The following is a 22,058-nucleotide window of genomic DNA, read 5'->3' on the forward strand; positions in this document are numbered from 1 at the left end:
AGTGACTGAGTCTAATCTGCGATTCTGTGGTCCCCTCATATGGCTTAGGGTGGTCCTTCGGGGGTCCCATTAGGGGTTTATTCTGACCTGCCATCAATGCTAAGAGGGACCTGAAATATTCCCACAAGGGAAGCAGCCAGAGCAGACAAAGCAAAAGAAGGATGCAAGAAGCCTCCAGCAGGTGGATGCTAAAGGATAGACAAATTGAGCCTTAGCAAAGCTTCCAGTGAAGGATAGGCAAGAGACCCCCTAATATGAGGGGGTGAGCCACAAGGAACCCCCCCAAATAGGCAAGAGGTCCCTAATATGAGGAGCTGAGCCACAGCAAGCTCCCACTAGGAAAGTGATTCCTAATATGAGGAATTGAGCCTAGCCAGGGCCCTTATGGGAAATATTACAAGCAAAAAAGATAAAGTTAGCAACAAAGATACCTCCAGATAGTCCCCTAGGTCTCATGTTAAAGCACTGGAAAGATAATTAAAATACTAAACATAAGAAAAAGCAACAAATGAAAAAATACTGCTGTTCCATTTAGACTCAAGAATCATTCCTTGAACCCTTAGTTTTCTGGCCAGAATTTGGGTTGAATGAGGAATGGATTTGTGAACTTCTAATAGAAAATGTTGCTAGTAGAAGACGTGCCTCCCGAGAGGAAATAGATTATGCCCTATATTGGTGGCAAGGACTTGTCCTTTCCCCTCCTCCAAGGATTGAAAGGAGCAAGTCAAAAACTAATCTCTGGAGGAAAATTAGTTGTACATGCGCCCCATTAAGGATAGAACCATCTTGAATGAAAAAGACAGTGAAGGAAGGGGCTTAGGGGATCCTAGCAAAAAGTACAGCACACAGGATCCCCTGGGCCATTCCCCACCTAATACACCTAACCCTTCCCCTCAGGTATCACTCCATAAGTCTATCCTTCCCCAGCCTAAGTCCCCCTCCTCAAAAGGACTCCAAGCTCCTAAGTTGCCAGGTGGCTTTTGTCATCCAAGCTCCGCGGCAATATGTTGTCAGTGTCATTGTACAGCCCGTAGTGCACCTCCGTGGCAGGCAAAGTCCATGCTCCTGCCCTACCAGCTGGTCCAGGTTTCCAGTACCCTATTGACGGTGGCTCTGCAGGACACACAGGCTGGGCCACAGCCTATGCCCCGAGCAGACTACATTATAGGTCATCTGCCTTACTTTTGCCAGGGCCAAGTAATACGGGGCTTCAGCCAAGGCTCCAGGCAGCTAGGCATCCCGGCAGCTAAGTTTCCTGAGCAAGAAGTAGAATATCTTTCAGCTGGTATATCCACTAGCCTTTATTGTGGTCAAACCAGTGTTAAAGGTGGAAGTATCCACCAGAAAAGAATTTGATTCTTTAAAGTCACTTATATTAAAATGTGCCACCAGAAAAAAATTACAACTGTGTACGTATGAAGCTATTCTGTTAAAAAGGATGGTTTAACATTAATTATTGATAATTCGCTTAACCTATCAAGTTTCTTAACGAGAGATCCAAATCTAAAAAGAAAGCACACGTTTAGATTTAAGTGATTACCGTACAAACATCCGGCCAAACTTATGAAAAACCCCCTTCAAAAGTGATTAAGGGAAAAAGAACATAATAAGTGTTCAGTAATTAATAGAAAAAGTTCCTAGAGAAATAAAATCAAAGTGTTTAATAATTAGTCTGTTCAAATTTATAAGCTGTCTGCACTTAGTCAAGCTTTAAATTACCTGCAAGACCCAGAAAGAACCATCTATACTAATTCTAAATATGCCTTTGTGGTAGTTCGTATATTTAGAAAATTTCAGACTGAATTAATAGTAACAGCCAAAGCCTTGTTTATGAGGAGTTAATCACTTAAGTCTTAAATAACATTCAGTTACCAGAAAAGAAAAAATAGCTATTGTCCATGTCTCCAGGTACCAAAAAGTCTGTCTTTCAAAAATCAAGAAAATAACCTAGCAAATCAGATAAGCCAAACTGGCTGCCGTTTCTCCTGTAGGCACTAAAGATAACTCAGAGAAATGTTATTCAAACCTCTTATGAAGGAATTCCTACCCACCTACATTAGAGGATCCATTAAAGACCCCAAGCCATGTATAGCACAGTCAAAGTTTATGCGTGTATAGGAATTTATACTCTTAGCCAAACAAGTCTAGAGACTTGGTTGAGATAGATCAAATGTCTTCTATCTTCCTATTCCAAACTACCTCTCAAAATAATCCACTGCCAACATTCCTACATGCTTGGTTTATCTTCCACTTTCTCTTCCCTCAGAACTCAAAATTTTCCAGTACAGGCACCACCCCTAGAGTGCCCAGTTCATCGACACCAGCCTGAGGAGCCCGCCTAGTGCTTCCCACCAGTGAAACTGCAGTCTGGACAGCAAGAAAAGATGGAGCCATCATACCCAAGTCAAGAAAGCACCACCATTCCCAAAGTTGTAGGCCACTATCCAAAGGAAAAACCCCCTCAAACTAAGGTTAAGAAAAGTTTAACTCTCTTTTATCTATTCTATTACCCTTTCTTCTTTCCTTATTCTATTGCTGACCTTGTTATCAATGTAGCTTAAGTCAGACTCACCCCAAATCATTAACTTTGATGCTTGCCTTGTTATGCCTTGTGAGAAGGAGGAATACTGGCAAATGTATGTCACTACTTTAGAAAAATACCTCTGCCTCTTCAGAGAAGCTACTGACCCCACACCTTGCTCGTGGCAGGCATACCAGGGCACCCCAAGTTGAGAGATATATTCTCAATGGGCAGATGTTATCCTAACTACCAGGGAACACAGTGGATCTCCCCAGAAGGCTGTACCGACCTAAAATCTTACCTCTGCCTCACCAAAAGAACCACCCCCTCTAATTGTCAACTTGACTATTGTAACCCAGTAACTATCTCTATTAACGCCCTTACCTCCACCAACCCGGCACCCCCTTTAGAATGCTTTTACGGCTCAGGAGCACAGGCCAATGGATATGACCCTATAGGGTTCTTTAAAATATGCTTTATTGACCCCCCTTCTTCTCCATCAGAACCTTCTACCCTAACTAAAATCAAAGCCAAAGTAAATATTGTAGAAGTAAAAGATTTAAGACAAACTCTAACAATTGAAACAGGATATGAAGATGTTAATGCCCGGTTGGAATGGATTCAATATTCCATCCGCACATTAAACAAAAGCAATTGTTATGCTTGTGCACATGGCAGACCAGAGGCCCAGACTGTCCCCTTTCCACTAGGATGGTCCTTCAATAAACCAGGCATGGGCTGTATGGTAGCTCTTTTCCAGGATTCCACAACCTGGGGCATCAAATCTTGCCAAGCTCTCTCTCTGCTGTATCCCAAAGTTCAACACCCTGTGGGTCAGCCTCTGAGCACCATTCAACTTCTGTCTCCCAATGTCAATTTCACCTCATGTCTCTCACGACAGGGGGAGAATTTGGTGTTCCTTGGAAGCTTAGTGGGATGCAATGAGCTTAAGCCTTTCCAAGAGCTTACCCATCAATTTGCCCTTAGTCATCCTTGAATGGATGGATGATGGTATTATAGTGGATGCTTATTAGACACTGCCAAGCAACTGGAGTGGCACTTGTGCTCTTGTCCAATTGGCTATCCCTTTCACCCTGGAAGTTCATCAACCAGAAAAATGAAAACCACAACACCGAAAAATAAGAAAAGCCCCTTATGGGTCTTTTGACACTCAAGTTTACATAGATGCCATTGGAGTCTCACGAGGAGTGCCTGACATGTTCAAAGCCCATGATCAAATAGCTGCAGGAATTGAATCCATATTTCCATGGGTAACTATTACTAAAAATGCAGCTTGGATAAATTACATCTATTATAATCAGCAGCAGTTTATTAATTATACCAGGGATGCTATCAAAGTAATAGCTGACCAATTAGGGCCTGCTAGCCAAATGGCTTGGGAAAACAGAATAGCTCTAGACATGTTATTAGCCGAAAAAAGTGGAGTTTGGATTATGATTAAAACCCAGTGTTGTACCTTCATCCAAAACAACACTGCCCCCAAAGGGAGCATAACAAAGGCTTTACAAAGACATCACTTTATCCAATCAATTAGCTAAAAATTCTGGAGTCAATGACCCTATTTCAGGATGGCTAGAAAAGTGGTTTGGTAAATGAAAAGGAATCATAGCCTCAATTTTTATTTCTCTTGCAATCGTAATAGGTGTACTCATTCTTGTTGAGTGTTGTGTCATACCATGCATCCGTGTGCTAATACAAAGGATTGTACAAACAGTACTTACTAGAGCCTCCCTTAGTTCTCCTATACCTTATTCAAGTAAGCTTTTCCTTTTAGAAGATCAAACTGGACAGCAAAGCCAAGATGTGTTAGAAAAAGTTTGGAGAGAAAGAATCATAAGAAAATTTAAAAGGGAGGAATTGTAAGATACAATGAATTTCTCTGAGTTTTTCTTCAAAGATTTAGCCTGCCAACTTCCTTGTCTTTTGTTCTCAAACTCAACTTTCCTGTTCCTCCTTGCCCCTAGTTACTGTAAAATAGCCTACCCCTTTCCCATTGGCGCTAATCAATAACTCACATCTGTTCCCTTGGTTACCTGTACCCATTGTTCCCCTGAAACTGCACATCTCACACACTGCCCTTCTGTACCTCACGTCCCTTTCCCCTTCTATATTTAGAAAAATATGTACAAATAGCCAATCGGGTCAGCTTAGATTGTGCAGTCTGACCCCAGCCCATGGGGGAGTGAAACAGAAGTAGGAACTGCGTTAAGGATAAAAACCCCCTGGTCGTCTTTGTTTGGTGTGCTCTTGCAATCTTGATTGACACAGGTGGCACCCTTCTGCAGAAGTAAATTGCCTTGCTGAGAGAATTAAACTTTTGCCTGAGTGCTGGTTTCACTTCACAGCACCGAGCATTTATTCCTAAAGCATTTTATATCCAACACATACCACTCTGTGAAGTATGACTTTTCTTATAGATTAAATGGCTACTATCCTAAATTAACTTCACTCATTCTTTAAACAGCTTTATTGAGGTAAAATTGGCAGACAATAAGCTAAATGGATTTATAGTGCACAATTTGATAAGTTTTGAGATATATATATATCTCCATAAAATCATCCTTACAATCAAGATAATGAACATATCCATCACCCCAAGAGTCTGTTCATGTCACTTTCTGGAACACAGGCTTTTCATGTTGGGCTCCCTCTGTAGTGATTTGTGGGAATAGCTGAGGGCAAAATTCATGCTTAATCACTGTATTCTCCACCACCACACAGTCATAATAAGACAAAATTCTAGCTTTACCTGAGAATGTTCTTATGTGAAGCAATTAGTGTGTTAATTTACTAAATCTCATCCATTGAACATCCATCTTTTTAATATTCTGTGTGATGAGAAGTATACACATAAAGTATTTCTGCTGTATGTTCAAGTATGATGGTTGCCTTGAGGAGAAGCACTTGGTGATTGAGTTGTAAGCTGAACTCACAAACTTTTTTCTGGGACACTATTTTTTACTCGAAATATTGAGTGACAGAAAAATATGTTTATTTGGACTTGTGTGGTTGGCAGGCATTTTCTTGAAAATAAATGAAATGGGCTTGTTGTTTGAAGGAAATCTTAACCATATTTGCTGCTAAAGATAAAGTTTCAGCTTTCAAAGAAAGTTAAGATTTTGGAAAACTCATAGCTGACATTGTGATATAAAAATCTCCTAATACTTAAAAACTTTTCTGAAGAAATCAGTGATGATATTAGCAAATGTGATTTTGAAAAATATTGTGTAAAGAAATGCATCAATATTTGGAAGAGTCACATACTTTAATGAACCAATATTTTCTTAATAACCATTGCATGATGTTATAAAACCAGGCATGGGTAAAAAATATTTATTCAAAGTGTGAATAGAACAATGGATTTTGATGCAACAGACTTGAGTTCATTAACATGATTTTCAGTTTCACAGTGTAACCATCATTTAAGAAGCCCTTCCACCTGGCATGGTGTCTCAGACCTATAATCACAGCAATTTGGGAGGTCAAGGCAGATGGATCATTTGAGATCAGAAGTATGAGACCAGCCTAGCCAACATAGCAAAACCCCATCTCTACTAAAAATTACAAAAAAATGGCCGGGTGTGGTGGTTCACACCTGTAATCCCAGCACTTTTGGAGTCCAAGGCAGGTGGATCAAGACCATCCTGGACAACATGGTGAAACCCCATCTCTATTAAAATACAAAATATTAGCTGGGCATAGTGGTGCACGCCTGTAGTCCCAGGTACTCGGGAGGCTGAGGCAGGGGAACTGCGTGAACCTGGGAGGTGGAGACTGCATTGAGCCAAGAGAGCGCCATTGCACTCCAGTCTGGTGACAGAGCAAGACTCCATCTCAAAAAAAAAAAAAAAAAAAAAAACAAAAATTAGCCAGGTGTGGTGGTGCACACCTGTAATCCCAGCTACTCAGGAGGCTGAGGAACAAGAATTGCTTGAACCTGGGAGGCAGAGGTTGCAGTGAGCCAAGATTTTACCACTGCACTCCAGCCTCCAGCCTCCAGCCTGGGCAACAGAGCAAGGCTATCTCAAAAGAAAAGAAAAAAAAAAAAAAAGAAAAGAGAAAAGAGAGAAGAGGAGAAGAGAAGAGAAAAGAAAGTGAGAAAGAGAGAGAGAGGGAGAGAGGGAAAGAGGGGATAGAGCAAGACTATCTCAAAACAAAGAAAAGAAAAGAAAGTGAGAAAGAGAGAGGGAGAGAGAGAGGAAAAGAAAAGAAAAGAGAAAAGGGAAGAAAGAAACAGCCTCATCAAATTTTGGTGTGGCATCAAATAATAGTATTCTCAATTATCTAAAAGGCTATTTAAAATACTCAGCCCTTTTCCAGCTACATATCTCTGTGAATTTGGATTTTTTTTTGTTTCCTTCGACAACAACAAAAAACATAATGCAACAGATTGAATGCAGAGGCAAATATAAGAACCCAGCTTTCTTCTATTTAGGCAGCCATAAAAGAGATTTGTGAAATTGTAAACATTTGGTGTCCTCAAAGTCCTTAGGTGTATAAAAGTGTCCTGAGACCCAAAGTGCGATAACTTCTGTGGGTTTAACCCTGAGTTAAATCCAGGTATGTTGTATGTTATTTGATTCTCACAAGAATCCTAAGGGGTAGACTTTACCATCCCCATTTTCTAGATGGGGCTAAGAATCTCAGGTTAAAAAACTTCCCTAATGATTTGTTCCTTTGACTCTCTAATGCCAAAATGCATGACTTCCCAGAATTCGTGTTAAAGTCCAGTTAGTCTCATCAAGGAAAATGATAACTGAGGGACACAGACTCAAAGTCTGGCAGGGTATCACCTTGTCCACTCTGCCACCTCATTCTTCAAGGAAATTTACTGGAGGAATGTTCAGTACTTTATGGGAGACAAGACTCAATTTTCTTGGCCTCTAGGAGCTGGGACTTGACTATGGCAGCAGCTTGCTTTTCCTATCTGGGACTGACAGGAGCCAATCATCAGAGCAGCTTCCCACCCCTGGAACCCAGCATTGATTGGCTCCCCTCAAGCCTCCATTTCCAGCTCTCCTCCTCCACCCAGGCCAGTTTTCTCCCTCCAGCATCACATCTGAGTGATGCACAATTTCCACCAAAGCCCTACAGCCACCCCTCTTCTGCCACATCTTCACCAGCTTCTGCTGGACCCCTCAATTCCCCCAGCCAGAGCTGCCCTGTGGAATGCTCCACCAGTGGGCTTCTGCTCTGGTTCTTTGTTGTTAGGAGGCTTTTCTGTGGATGCATTCAACATCCTTTTCTCCTTATTTGGGACCTGACTTCCCTTCTTGAGGCCATTTCCCTCCATCTTAAGAACAGAATGTGTCTTCTTGAGCTCCCAGAAGTCTGGGCTAGGAAGAGGGGACAAGAGGAATCCAACTTCATCTGCTAGACCTAGGACCAACCTCCACTCATCCTCTACACAGAGCCTTCACCATGTGGTTAAGCCCTCTCCCTCCCATCCTTGGCAGTGCATCTAATAAGGCAGTTCCTCTCATGACTGCAAGACCACCCACATAGTCTTTTGGGGTCTCTCTTCTGGTTTCTTCTGTACCCTCTACCTTCCCCTCTTCCTAGGTGATTTCACTTAAAATTATTTTATGTTAGCATTATTTTTTTCAGTGCTGTGACAGGTAGAAATTGGTATATTAATATGTTCTCGTACAGCTAATAAAGACATATCCAAGATTCGGCAACTTATAAAGAAAACATTTTAATGGACTCACATTTCCATGTGGCTGGGGAGGCCTCACAATCATAGAGGAAGGTGAAGGAGGAGCAAAGTCATGTCTTACATGGTGGCAGGCAAGAGGGCATGTGCAGGGGAACTGCCCTTTCTAAAACCATCAAATCTCATGAGCCTTATTCACTATCATGAGAACAGCATGGGAAAAACCTATCCCCATGATTCAATTACCTAGCACCAGGTACCTCCCATGACACATGGGGATTATGGGAGCTACAATTCAAGACAAGATTTGGGTGGGGATACAATCAAACTATATCATTCTGCCCCTGGCCCCGCCCATATCTCATGTCCTCACATTTCAAAACCAATCATATCTTTCCAACAGTCCCCTAAAGTCTTAACTCATTTCAGTGTTAACTCAAATATCTACAGTCCAAAGTTTCCTCTGAGTCAAGTCATGTCCCTTCAGCCTATGAGCCTGGAAAATCAAAAGCAAATTAGTTACTTCCAAGATACAATGGTGGTAAAGGCATTGGGCAAATACTCCCATTCCAAATGGGAGAAATTGGCCAAAAAGAAGGGGCTACAGGCCCCATGCACGTCTGAAATCCAGTGGGGGCAGTCAAATCTTAAAGCTCCAAAATAATCTCCTTTGAGTCTATGTCTCACTTCCAGGTCATGTTGATGCAAGAAGTGGGTTCCATGGTCTTGGGCAGCTCTGCTCCTGTGGCTTTGCAGGGTACAGTCCCACTCCTGCCTGCTTTCACAGGCTGGTTGAGTATCTTTGGATTTTCAGGCACACAGTGCAACCTGTTGGTGGATCTAACATTCTTGCACCTGGAGGATGGTGGCCCTCTTCTCACAGCTCCACTAGGCAGTGCCTAAGTGGGGACTCTGTGTAGGGGCTCTGACCCCACATTTCCATTTTGTATTGCCCTAGAAGAGGTTCTCCTTGAGGGCTCAGCCCCTGAAGCACACCTCTGTCTGGACATACAGGCCTTTCCATACATCCCCTGAAATCTAGGTGGAGGTTCCCAAACCTCTATTCTTCACTTCTGTGCACCTACAGGCTAAACACCACGTGTAAGTAGCCAAGGGTTGGGGCTTGCACCCTCTGAAACAACAAGCTGAGCTGTACATTGGCCCCTTTTAGCCATGGCTGGGACTCAAAGAACCAAGTCCTGAGACTGAAAAAACAGCAAGGCCCTGTGCCTGACCCATGAAACCATTTGTTCCTCCTAGGCTTCCTGGCTTGTGATGGGAGGGGCTGTTGTGAAGACCTCTTACATGCCCTGGAGACATTTTCCACATCATCTTGGTGATTAACATTTGGCTCCATGTTACTTATGCAAATTTCTACAGCTGGGGCTTGAATTTCTCCTCAGAAAATGAGTTTTTCTTTTCTATCACATAATCAGGATGCAAATTTTTTTCTGAACCTTTAGGCTCTGCTTCTTTTTTAAACCTAAGTTCCAATTCCAAACCATATCTTTGTGAATACATAAAACTGAATGCTTTTAACAACCAAAGTCACTCTTGAATGCTTTGGTGCTTAGAAATTTCTTTCTCCAGATGCCCTAGATCATCTCTCTCAAGTTCAAAGTTCCACAGATCTCTAGGGCAGGGGCAAAATGCTGCCACTCTTTTTGCTAAAGCATAACAAGAATCGCCTTTACTCCATTTCCCAATTAAGTTCTTCCTCTCCATCTGAGACCACCTAAGCCTGGACTTTTTGGTCAAAACTATTCAGCGAGTCTCTAGGAAGCTCCAAACTTTTCCACATCTTTCTGTCTTCTTCTGAGCCTTCCAAACTCTTACAACCTCTGCCTGTTACCCAGTTCCAAAGTTGCTTCCACATTTTTGGGTATCCTTATAGCAGCACACCACTCTACTAGTACCAATTTACTGTATTGGTCTGTTCTCATACTACTAATAATGACATACCCAAGACTGGGTAATTTATAAAGAAGAAGAGGTTTAATGGATTCATAGTTCACATGGCTGGGGAGGCCTCAAAATCATAGGGGAAGGTGAAAGAGGAGCAAAGGCATGTCTTACATGGCAGCAGGCAAGAGGGCAGGTGCAGGGGAACTGCCCCTTATACAGCTGTCAGATCTCATGAGATTTATTTACTATCATGAGAACAACATGGGAAAAACCTACCCTCATGATTTAGTTACCTCCCACCAGGTCCCTCCCATGACATGTGGGGATTATGGGAGCTACAATTCAAGATGAGATTTGGGTGGGGACACAGCCAAACCATATCATATGGTAATGAATAAATCTGCATTACTCTTGCCCTCATGAAGCTTATAGTCTACTTTAGTTTCTATATTCATATTTATTGCTCATCCAAAGAACTTGCCCAAAGCCATTTAATAGACATAAAGAAAATATTTGATTAAAAAATGATGTTCTTTTTACTAAGTTTTTGCAGTTATTCCAATATACATATATGGAACATTTATATACTCATATAGAAACTCTATACTCCCTTTTATGGTTTCTATAGCCCTTTGATCATTTTAGTATTTATAGTGCTCTTATTACTATGCAATATTTCATGTATGCATCTACTCTTAAAGTACACTCTGAATATCTTGAGGGAAAGAGCTATATCTAACTTACCTTTTTTTCCTTCCCACCTTTTCCTAGTACTAACTAACAGCTGCTGAGTACATCTAGAATGACTGATATCTCTTGCTGATCAAACAATAATGTGTTTTATGGATTATTATTTACAAAATTATACAAATGAAAGGCATAGTAGTTTACTAATGAAAGACATGGTTATTATTAATATTGTGCTGTTGCTTTAATAACAAGACATACTTTTATTAAGTGTTTTTGCACCCCAGGTTATTCTCTCTTTCTCTTGTATGTACAAAAGCAGATCATCCTGAGCTAAGTAACAGGGTTGTTTCAAATATTCTTAAAAAGTTAGAATCAGCTCCAAATAACACTGGGTATGGGTGCATAATACCTGATTAGGGGGGAAATTATAGATATAAAGACTTTGGGCAAATTCATGTTTTACGCATGTGGTATATGTACAGACTTTAGACTTTTGTCTCACTGTTTAATTCTCACCTTCCTCCAACCCTCATCAAAGAAAGAAACCCTAAAGGTGGACTGAAAAGCCTCATATGTCAAGAAGCATCTTCAGATAGAAAGCTCTTTTCTGAGCCCCTTTGGATAGTCAGTGGGCAAAACCTACCCTTTCTGGCTGGGAACAAAACCCACAGGCTATGATTAAGGAATTCATTGGAGAGTGTGGTTTCCATCTGGAGGAAGCATATTTTACACACACCTTGTCTGTGTTAGAAGAGGACCAGGGACACTCTGTGAATGTGTTTGGCTGACTGGCACATATCTCAGTAGAAGATCTCTTGTACACCTGTCCCCACTTACATGAGTGTCAGAACCAGGGCTTCGTCCAAGTTATCCCACTGGCCTCACTGTGGGGCTGACCAGAAGACCTGTGATCTGTGTAGTGAGAAAATCATTTGGTGTATTTCAGTGTTTGCATAAGATTTTTTTTTGTGTTGAGTATGGGTGCTCTGTATCATTGCCAGAGCATCGGGCAAGACACAAAAATCTCCATGGAAAACTATCTCATCTTTTAATTTTTCCTCATTGTTCACAAAACCTACATGGGTGCTCACTAATTTCTCCCATCTGAAATTTGGGCAGTGGTCCTGAGGTCTTCCTATTGGTAATTCCACACTGGAAATGTCATTATTAACTGAAGACAGATTATACCACCCAAATATCCTCATGTGTGTCTCATTTAGCTTCTTTAGCATTATGATTAGAATAAATGGCCCAGCTTCTGCTTGGAGCTTCCATAGAGAGCACCAGGCCTTGCCATGTTGGGTGAGAGAGGATCATCCATGCCTTTGTGGAAAAATATAAGATAAGTGACAGGCAGTTTCCAATAGGAGTAAAAATCACCTCTCTCTCAAAAAAAATAAAAAAAAAAAAATCACAAAGCTCCAATCAAGGACCTTGATGACAAGTGAAATTAAATAAAACATGAGTGATGAAACACTGTAATATGTTTATGGTGAGCTAGTCCAGACAGCTGATAATTAATTGTTGTCCAAATAGCAACTTGGCAGTAGATGACTGTAACCAGAACACAGAGCACTAGTTAGTTAAAAGTACTAATAAGATTTTTGCTTCTTTTGAAGACTCACTTCCAAGGGGAGGAAAAGATAGAGGAAAATCATGGACCTTCCATGTGCCTGGACTGCCTGCAAGTCTGTATTCTGACCCATTGTTGGCTTTTTGCTTTTACATTCCTTTCTGCCATAGTAATGCTATTTGTGCTGTGCAGTCCCAAAGCAAATGTCTGTGTGTGTTTTATCCTGGGCTACCACCCACAGAACCTAAAAAATCTGAAAACAAATAAATGCAGATGCGCACAATTTAAGTAAGTTAAAAAACATGTTCTTATTTATCTGCCTAGATTCTTACATTTAAAATAGCTTTGGTTTGAATCCTCTTCAGCCTCCTGTTTTTCCTGAATCTGAAAGCTGTCCTGCAGAGAAGAAAGATAGTGTTTAGAAAAAGAAACAGATTCCTCAAATGAACTTAAATAAAATGCACATATAAAAAGAAGCCAAGAACTAAAAGAAGGCCTTGGAGATTTCCCATTTGAAGTCTCAATTTCCTTACCTGTGAAATAAGATTGGACCAGATGATCTCTCTGGTTCCTTCAGCAATCCTGCTTCTTAAACTATTAGTGGCATAGAATTCAAAGAATGTGTGGAAGCTAAATCCAAACATGTATAATTTAAATGCCACTTAGAAGTAGAAGAAATGAGCTCAGCATGTTGGCTCACACCTGTAATCCCAGCACGTTGAGAGGCGAAGGCAAGCAGATCACTTGAGGTCAAGAGTTCGAGACCAGACTGGCCAACCTGGTGAAACCCCATCTCTACTAAAAACAAAAAAATAAAACTAAAAAAAAGTGCCAGGCATGGTGGCACACACCTGTAGTTCCAGTTACTTGGGGGGCTGAGGCAATAGAATTGCTTGAACCCAGGAGGCGGAGGTTGCAGTGAGTTGAAATCGCTCCACTGCACTCCAGCCTGGGTGACATAGCGAGACTCTGTCTCAAAAAAAACACAAACAAACAAACAAAAACCAAACAAACAACAACAGCAGCAACAACAAAAAAAGAAGTAGAAGAAATGATCATACAACATAATCCCCTAATCTGAATTTTTCCCATGGTTCTCGCAGTTTGTATACAGAGGTAATAGAGCTAAACCTCGGATAGCCAGAAATTTGTTAATTAGGCTTTCTACCTGATGACACACTAATAAGTATAAGTCTGGGCCTGCCCACTTCTTTTTGGAATTTTTTTTATATCTTCATCCATGTTTTGGTTTGAATGTATACCCACAAACTCATGTTGAAATTTAATTGCCATTGTAAAAACATTAAGACGTGGGGCTTTTAAGCAGTGATTAGATCTTAGTAGCTTCATCCTCATGAATGGATTATTGCTGTTAGTGCAGGAGTGGGTCAGTTCTCATGAGAGAAAGGAAACCCTCTCACACCTGCTGTCTTGCCTTCTGCCTTCTGCCATGGAATAACCCTAACCAGATACTGATGCCATGCTCTTAAACTTCCCAGCCTCCAGAACGTTGAACCACATAAACTTCTTTTGTCTGTATATTACCCAGTATGTGATATTCTGCTATAGCAGCAGAAAATGGGCTAAGACAATACCATTCCACTTCCACCTCATAGGCACCCATTCTGTGCATGTCCCTGCATTCCAACTTCCACTTATTTTTCTAAAATATGCATCCTAAAATATAGTATTATTATATTTTTTAAATTTTTATGTAAAATTTACATAAAAATCTATGTTTATATTTTTATATATGAATTGCTTCTGATCACTGTGTATTATTATGTTGATTGGATATATGCTCCATTTTGCTTATGTATTTTCCTATTGATAGACCTTCTCATTGCCTTGACTTTTACCCATAACTCTGTAAACAACATTCTTATACAAAAATTACTATGGAACATTTACTCAGGAATAGAATTGCTGGATCTTAGGGTATGTGCATATTCAAGTGCACTAGCTGCTCACCAAAATGAATTCAGAAACCCACCCCTAGTCTATGTCTGTTTATATTTCCACATCCCACCTTTATATTAATTTCTAATTCTTGACAATTAATGGGTTAAATGGTATTTACTGTTTGAATTTTTATACCTCTAATTATTCTTGAGGTTGAGTTGCTGTTATAAATGCAACAATGCTGTGTTCACTATCCAGTTTTCCTTTTCTAGCCACGGAGGAAGAATATACTTTACAGCTTCCCTTGCAGTTAGGTTGTGGCCATGTGAATGAGTCCTGGCTAATGGAATGTGGGTGGGATTGTAATATTATCATTTATTATATTCTGAGAGATTCTCAAAATGTTTGTGTAGTTATCTTTACTCCCCTCTCTCCCTTTTGCCCTCTATACAATTAGGAGGGGTGTGGGGGGTTCAGCAGGGATCCATTCTCATATGTGACGTAAAGAATGTACTATTAGCAAACATCACCATCATCCTCTAAAGTATAGCAACATGGTGCCCTTGTTGCCCTGGCCAAAACCTTATATATGAAGTAAATGGGAAAATGTCCTACTTGTGAAGGTTTCTTGTAGCTCAGAAAGTTTTTAGGGAATTTTTCCAAGTTTTGAAGAGAAACAAAAGGAATGAACTTCTGTTTTCAGAGGAGGGCTACATAGTACTGTACTATCTGTAGTTGTCAGTGTTGTGTAATCAGATTAGTGGTTTTAGCCTTTACTAAAAACAAACAAGAAGGGATCTGGCTTGAACCAGATAATAGTGAAAATATTATATTGACAATGTTACATTTGGTACTGTACCCCTTAGAGGAAATATCTTTATTCAACTAAGAATCAAGATATTATAAGTAAGGAAGTATATGCTTCCCATGCAAGCCATTGTCCAGCTTTTTACCACAGTTGCTAGAAATGCTTCTAAGTTTCAGTAACTTAAGAAATATAATTTTATTTGCATCTGAGAGGAGGGAGTAACAGTCTTTCTTTTAAAACAACATAGTCCATTTTATTTATTTTCTTGAGTACTCTTCATAATCATTATCCAATACTGGGCATGTTTTCTTACTCGCAGGGTTTATAATGCAACACACAGTCATCAATTTCCCTGTCAATCATGGCTGCTAATTATTCTTTTGTTCCTGTATGAAGAATTTGCATTGTCTTAATGCTATCCGTCCTCTTGCTCCCATCCCCCAACAGACCCCACTGTGTGATGTTCCCCTCCCTGTGTCCATGTGTTCTCATTGTTCAACTCCCATTTATGAGTGAGAACCTGTGGGGCTTAAAACCTAGATGACGGGTTGTTGGGTGCAGCAAACCACCATAGCACATGTATACCTTTATAACAAACCTGCACATTCTGCACACATATCCCTGAACTTAAAGTATAATTTAAAAAATTTTTGCATTGTCTTCAGTCTAAAGTTTAGCATCAACAGAATTAGTGGAATGAATTAATAGTACTGTTACAAATTCATTGCAAAAAGTTCATCACCCAGGCACATAGTCATCAGATTATCTAAAGTCAAGAGAAAGAAAAGAATCTTAAGAGCAGTGAGGTAAAAGCATCAGGTAACCTACAAAGAAAAATCTATCAGATTAACATCAAAGCTCTCAGTAGAAACCCTACAAGCCAAACAGTGTTGGGGTCTTAGCTTTAGTCTCTTCAAATAAAGTAATTGCCAGCCAAGAATTTAGTATCCAGCTAAACTAAGCTTGATAAATGAAGGCAAGATAAAGTATTTTTCAGACAAACAAGTGCTGAGAGAATTTGCCACTACCAAGTCAGCACTATAAGAAATACTAAAAAGAGTTCTAAATCTTGAAACAAAACCTCAAAATACACCAAAATAGAACCTCCTTAAAGTGTAATTCTCAGAGGGCCTATATAACAATAACACGATAAAAAAAAAAAAAGGTATCAAGCAACCACTAGCACAGTGAATAATACAATACCTCAATTCTCAACACTAACATTGAATGTAAATGTTCATTCAATGTTCACATGAACATTGGATGTGAACAATGGCCCAAACGGTTCACTTAAAAAATACAGAATGTCAGAATGGATAAAAGTCCACCAACCAAGTATCTGCTGTCTTGAAGAGACTCACCTAACATGTAAGGACTCACATGAAATTAAAGTAAAGGGGTGGGAAAAGATATTCCATGCAAATGGAAATGAAAAGTGAGCAGGAGTAGCTATGTTTACATCAGACAAAGCAGTCTTTAAAGCAACAGTTTAGAAAGACAAAGAGGGACATTATATCACAATAAAATGATCAGTCTGACAGGAAAATATCACAATCTTAAATATATATGCCCCCTAACATGGGAGCTACCAAATTTATAAAACAGTTATTACTAGACCTGAGAAATGAGATAGATGGCAACACAATAACAGTGGAGAACTTCAATACTCCACTGACAACACTAGACAGGTCATCAAGACAGAAAGTCAACAAAGAAACAATGGACTTAAACTATACCCTAGAAAAAATGAACTTACCCGATATTTACAGAACATTCTATGCAACAACTGCAGAATATACATTCTTTTCATCAGCACATGCAGCATTCTCCAAGATATGATAGGCCACAAAAAAATTCCCAATACATTTGAGAAAATCAAAATTACATCAAGTACCCTCTCAGGCCACAGTGGAATAAAATTAGAAATTAGTTCCAAAAGGAACCCTCAAAACAATACAAATATATGGAAATTAAATAATCTGCTCCTAAATTACATGTGGGTCAACAATGAAATCAAGATGGAAATTAAAAAAATTTTTGAACTTAATAATAATAGTGACACAACTTATCAAAGGCTTTGGGACATAGCAAAAGCAGTGCTAAGAGGAAAGTTCATAGCATTAAATGCCTACATCGAAAAGTCTGAAAGAGCACAAATAGACAACTTAAGGTCACATCTCAAGGAACTAGAGAAATAAGAACAAACCCAACCCAGCAGAAGAAAAGAAACAATAAAGATCAGAGGAGAACTAAATGAAATTGAAACAAACAAACACACACACACAAAACACAAAAGATAAATGAAACAAAAAGCTGGTTCTTTGGAAAGACAATCAAAATTGATAGACCACTAGTGAGATTAACCAGGAAAGGTAAAGGTCCACATATGCTCCATTAGAAATGAACTAGGAGATATTACAACCAACACCACAGAAATACAAAAGATCATTCAAGGCTGGTATGAACACCTTTACATGCACAAACTAGAAAATCTAGAGGACATGGATAAATTTCTGGAAAGATACAGCCCTCCTAGATTAAAACAGGAAGAAATAGGAACTCTAAACAGACCAATGACAGGCAGTGAGATTGAATTGGTAATAAAAAATTAGCAACAAAAAAAGTCTAGATGGATTCACAGCTGAATTTTATCAGGCATTCAAAAAAGAATTGGTACCAGTCTTACTGAAACTATTCCAAAGATAGAGAAAGAGGGAATCCTCCCTAAATCATTATATGAAGCCCGAATCACACTAATACCAAAACCAGGAAAGCACATAACAAAAATGAAAACTACAGACCAATATTCCTGATGAACATAGATGCAAAAATTCTCAACAACATACTACCTAACTGAATCCAACAGCATATCAAAACGATAATGCACCATGATCAAATGGGTTTCCTACTAGGGATGCAAGAATGGTTTAACATACACAAGCCAATAAATGTGGTTCATCACATAAATAGAATTAAAAACAAAAGTCACACGATCATCTCAATAAATGCAGAAAAAAGCACTTGACAAAATCCAGAATCCCTTTATGTTTAAAACCCTCAGCAAAATCAGCATAGAAGGGGCATACCTGAAGGTAATAAAGCCATCTATGACAAAGCCACAGCCAACATTATACTGAATGGGGGAAAGTTGAAAACATTACCCCTGAGAACTGGAACAAGGCAAGGATGCTGACTTTCACCACTTCTATTCAACACAGTATCAGAAGTTCTAGCTAGAGAAATTAGAAAAGACAAAGAAATAAAGGGCATCCAAATCGCTAAAGAGGAAGGAAAGCTGTTCCTATTCACGGATGATATGATCGTATACCTAAAAGCCCTAAAGCCTCATCCAAAAAGCTCCCAGAACTGATAAATACATTCAGCAAAGTTTAAGAATACAAAATCAATGTACACAAATTGGTAGCACTACTATACACCAACAGTGACCAAGCTGAGACTAAAATCAAGAACTCAGCCCCTTTTGCCACAGCTGCAAAAATAAAGTAAGATACTTATGAATATACCTAACCAAGGAGGTGAAAAATCTCTACATGAAAAACTACAAAACACTGCTGAAAGAAATTATAGACAACACAAATGGAAATACATCCCACGTTCATGAATGGGTAAGATCAATTTGTGAAAATGACCATATTGCCAAAAGCAATCTACAAATTCAATGCAATTTCCACCAAAATACCATCATCGTTCTTCACAGAACTAGAAAAAAGAATCCTAAAATTCCTGTGGAACCAAGAACAAATCTGGAGGCATCACATTACCTGACTTTAAATTATACTACAATGTTATATTTACCAAACAGTGTAGTATTGGTATAAAAATGAGCACATGGACCAATGGAACAGAATAGAGAACCCAGAAATAAAGCCAGATAGCTATAGCCAACTGAATGAGTGAGATCAAGCATTGGTTACATGTTGCTCACTATGTCCAGGTTATGTTTATGTTGTTGTCATTTCCCCAGAGTTACATACAAGGGTGACACTAATGAAGATTGAGTTTAATTGCTTTTTAAAGTGTCTTCAAAAATATTATACTGTGAATCAGCGTTGGAATTTTATTATGCACATAGAAAGGCACACAAACAGAAAACTTTAATGTATAATAAAATCTATATCTAACATGAGTCTAAAATAATTTTTTAGTAAGATGCAAATGTATAAATTCTAAGTGATAATACATTGTCAGTTTAATTGGAGGCATTTTTTCTTCTTTTTGGTGGAAAATAAAATAATGGTGCATCTTAAATTTAATAAAACGTAGCAGTGATCCTACATATGTCTTTTCACTCACCTTTTAGGTAGACTGAGAACTATGGGAGTGAGGGGCTCCAGCCTGGGAGTCTTATACAATAATTAATTTTGGATCTCCTGGACAACAGCTGATAGAACACTTGGGTTTCATTCCTGTGCATGCATCTCATTCTGTGTTTTAAGCAATGATCTCCTCTTGTCTTTGCTAGACCAATATAGACCTTGGCCATGGTTCTTTCTCCTGCAGCATCTAGTTCTGGTCTTCCATCTTCATGATCCACAAAGCTAACGCACCTAGTCCCAGGCTGGAGCCCCTCACTCTCACAGTTCTCAATCACATCCACCTGACAATGCAAGACCCACTTGCCTCCTTCTAGAGCTCTTCCTGGCCAGATAATGCTGGATCTTAGCCATTCAGACTCCAAAGGATACTATTCACTAGAGGACAACGCAAGTGTGCAGTAACACAAACAAAAGCAACTTTAAGGCCTTTAAAAGGAACCTTCATCTGCTTTAATTAGGAATACCCTGGAGAAATGTCACCTCACAAAATACCTTTGTCTTCTCTCCATTTTCTCTCTTTTTGATTTCTCACTGAAATAACCAAATTTCTCCTGTATTCTATTGATATCAATTTGTCTCTCATTAGCATCTAAGGTCCACCTCCAAACTTACCTTTGAGTCTCCTTTTAAATATCCAAACTTTGTGGAAGGTTTTAACAACCACTTGCAAGCATCTGATTTAGAAATCTTAAGCATTGGGCCACCTTCATCTTCGGACTATAATGACATACCAAAACTATGCATATGGATTTGTGTGGAATGAAATACATATTCTGAAACCAAACCATCTCTACATAAGGGAGCTGGGTGTAGGATGTCAATTAGTCATGACTGCACTCCCCTAACTACAAAAGCAACTCAAAGTTTATGATAGGGAGTAGCATTATCTTAAATGTGAGGATCTGGTAGTCTTTTTTTTTTTTTTTTCCAGTTGCAAGATTTAATAGAGTGAAAACAGAGCTCCAAAACAAAGGGAGGGGACCCAAAGTGGGTAGCCGTTGCTGGCTCGAATGCCTGGGTTTATATCCCAATCACTGTCCCTCCCACTGTGCTCTCAGGCAATAGATGATTGGCTATTACTTTAACTCCTGTTTTTGCCTAGTTAGCATTTTAGTGAGCTCTCTTTACTACCTGATTGGTAGGGTGTGAACTAAGTTGCAAGCCCCATGTTTAAAGGTGGATGCGGTCGCCTTCCCAGGTAGGCTTAGGGATTCTTAGTCCGCCTAGGAAGTCCAGCTAGTCCTGTCTCTCAGTCCCCCTTCTCAACAGAAAAACCCAAGTGCTGTTGGGGATGCTGGCCAACAACCTCTCTAGCTGCTTCCTGCTGATTTGGGGCATAGTAGGGGTCATACAGTTGAGATTTCCTTGGGGGAGTGCCTTTGATGTCATCAACATCGAAGCATGGGCTAGAAGGCTGGTCCAGGGGTCCACAGTAGATCTTAGTCATGGACTGTATCTGGGGCTCCATTTGAAGACCCATTTATAGTTTCACAGTTTTGATTCTGGAAGAGACAAACTTAACAAGGAGGTTAAAGATACAGGGATTGAAATGTATGGCCTGCAGTGCAGAGGATTATTTCTTTGGCACATTTCACAGGCCCTGACTATCTGCTTGATAGTTTTGAAAAGGCCTGATCCAGTAAATAATAACTTGGCCATCTGATGGGTGCTATCAATGCCGAAGTGAAAGGTTTGGTGAAGGGTTTTAAGTAATTTCCATTGGTTAGCTGCAGGCAAAAGTATTTTTCCTTCTTTGGTGGCTAGCCATCCTGAGGGGAGGAAACTATGTCCTCGTGAGGTTCCCCATTCTACTTCTTCTGCTGAGTACTGGGGCTTGGTTTCCTGGAGGAGATTACCCCATACTAGGGGTCCTTCTATAAACATTTCTAATGGAGGGTCCTGCCTTGTGACTCTTTTGGCTTCAATATCCACTTGGCAGTTCCCTTCTATTTCCCTTTCCTTTCCTTTCTGATGACTCCAGCAGTGTAAGATTGCCACCTCTTTAGGTTTCTGTACAAAACCTGGCACAAAGTCGCATTCAAAGGCCAACAGACTTTTAGAGGGAGATGCAGAATAAGGCTAATACACTCAAAATATCTCCAATAGGAAGACTTTATTCATCCTCAAATGCTGCATTTCACTGCTTCTGTGATGCACATATTTTATCTTTTGTACTGGAATGTGTCTTACGGTTGTTACAGTTAAGGAGTGCTTGTGAAGTGATTGCTCACCTGCACATATTCAAACTGGGTCATAGCTGTTTATGTTGTTGTCATTTCCCCAGAGTTACATATAAGTGTGACACTAATAAAGATTGAGTTTAATTGCTTTTTAAAGTGTCTTCAAAAAGATTATACCATGAATCAGCATTGGAATTTTATTATGCATATAGAAAGGCACATAAACAGAAAACTATAATGTATAATAAAATCTGTATCTAAAATGAGTCTAAAAGAATTTTTTAGTAAGATGCAAATGTATAAATTCTAAGTGATAATACTTTATCAGTTTAATTGGAGGCATTTTTCTCCTTCTTAGTGTAAAATAAAATAATGGAGCATCTTAAATTTAACAAAATATAGCAATGATCCTACATATCTTTTCACTCACCTTTTAGGTAGAGGAAGTAGGCAACAAAAATGTAT

The 22,058-nt window shown here is 39.5% G+C and overlaps 1 long non-coding RNA gene across 1 annotated transcript in view; it reads right to left on the reverse strand.

Annotated features, from left to right (window-relative positions):
* Window positions 1–12,660: 12,660 nt before the first annotated feature.
* Window positions 12,661–22,058, reverse strand: part of LOC139363160 (uncharacterized) — a 176,072-nt gene continuing 166,674 nt past the window's right edge. The window contains exon 3 of the long non-coding RNA XR_011623091.1: window positions 12,661–12,762. This is a non-coding gene — a long non-coding RNA (uncharacterized lncRNA). The remainder of the gene's footprint in view (window positions 12,763–22,058) is intronic.

The sequence above is a fragment of the Macaca nemestrina genome, chromosome 5 (genome assembly GCF_043159975.1).
Source record: "Macaca nemestrina isolate mMacNem1 chromosome 5, mMacNem.hap1, whole genome shotgun sequence".
Lineage (NCBI taxonomy): Eukaryota > Metazoa > Chordata > Mammalia > Primates > Cercopithecidae > Macaca > Macaca nemestrina.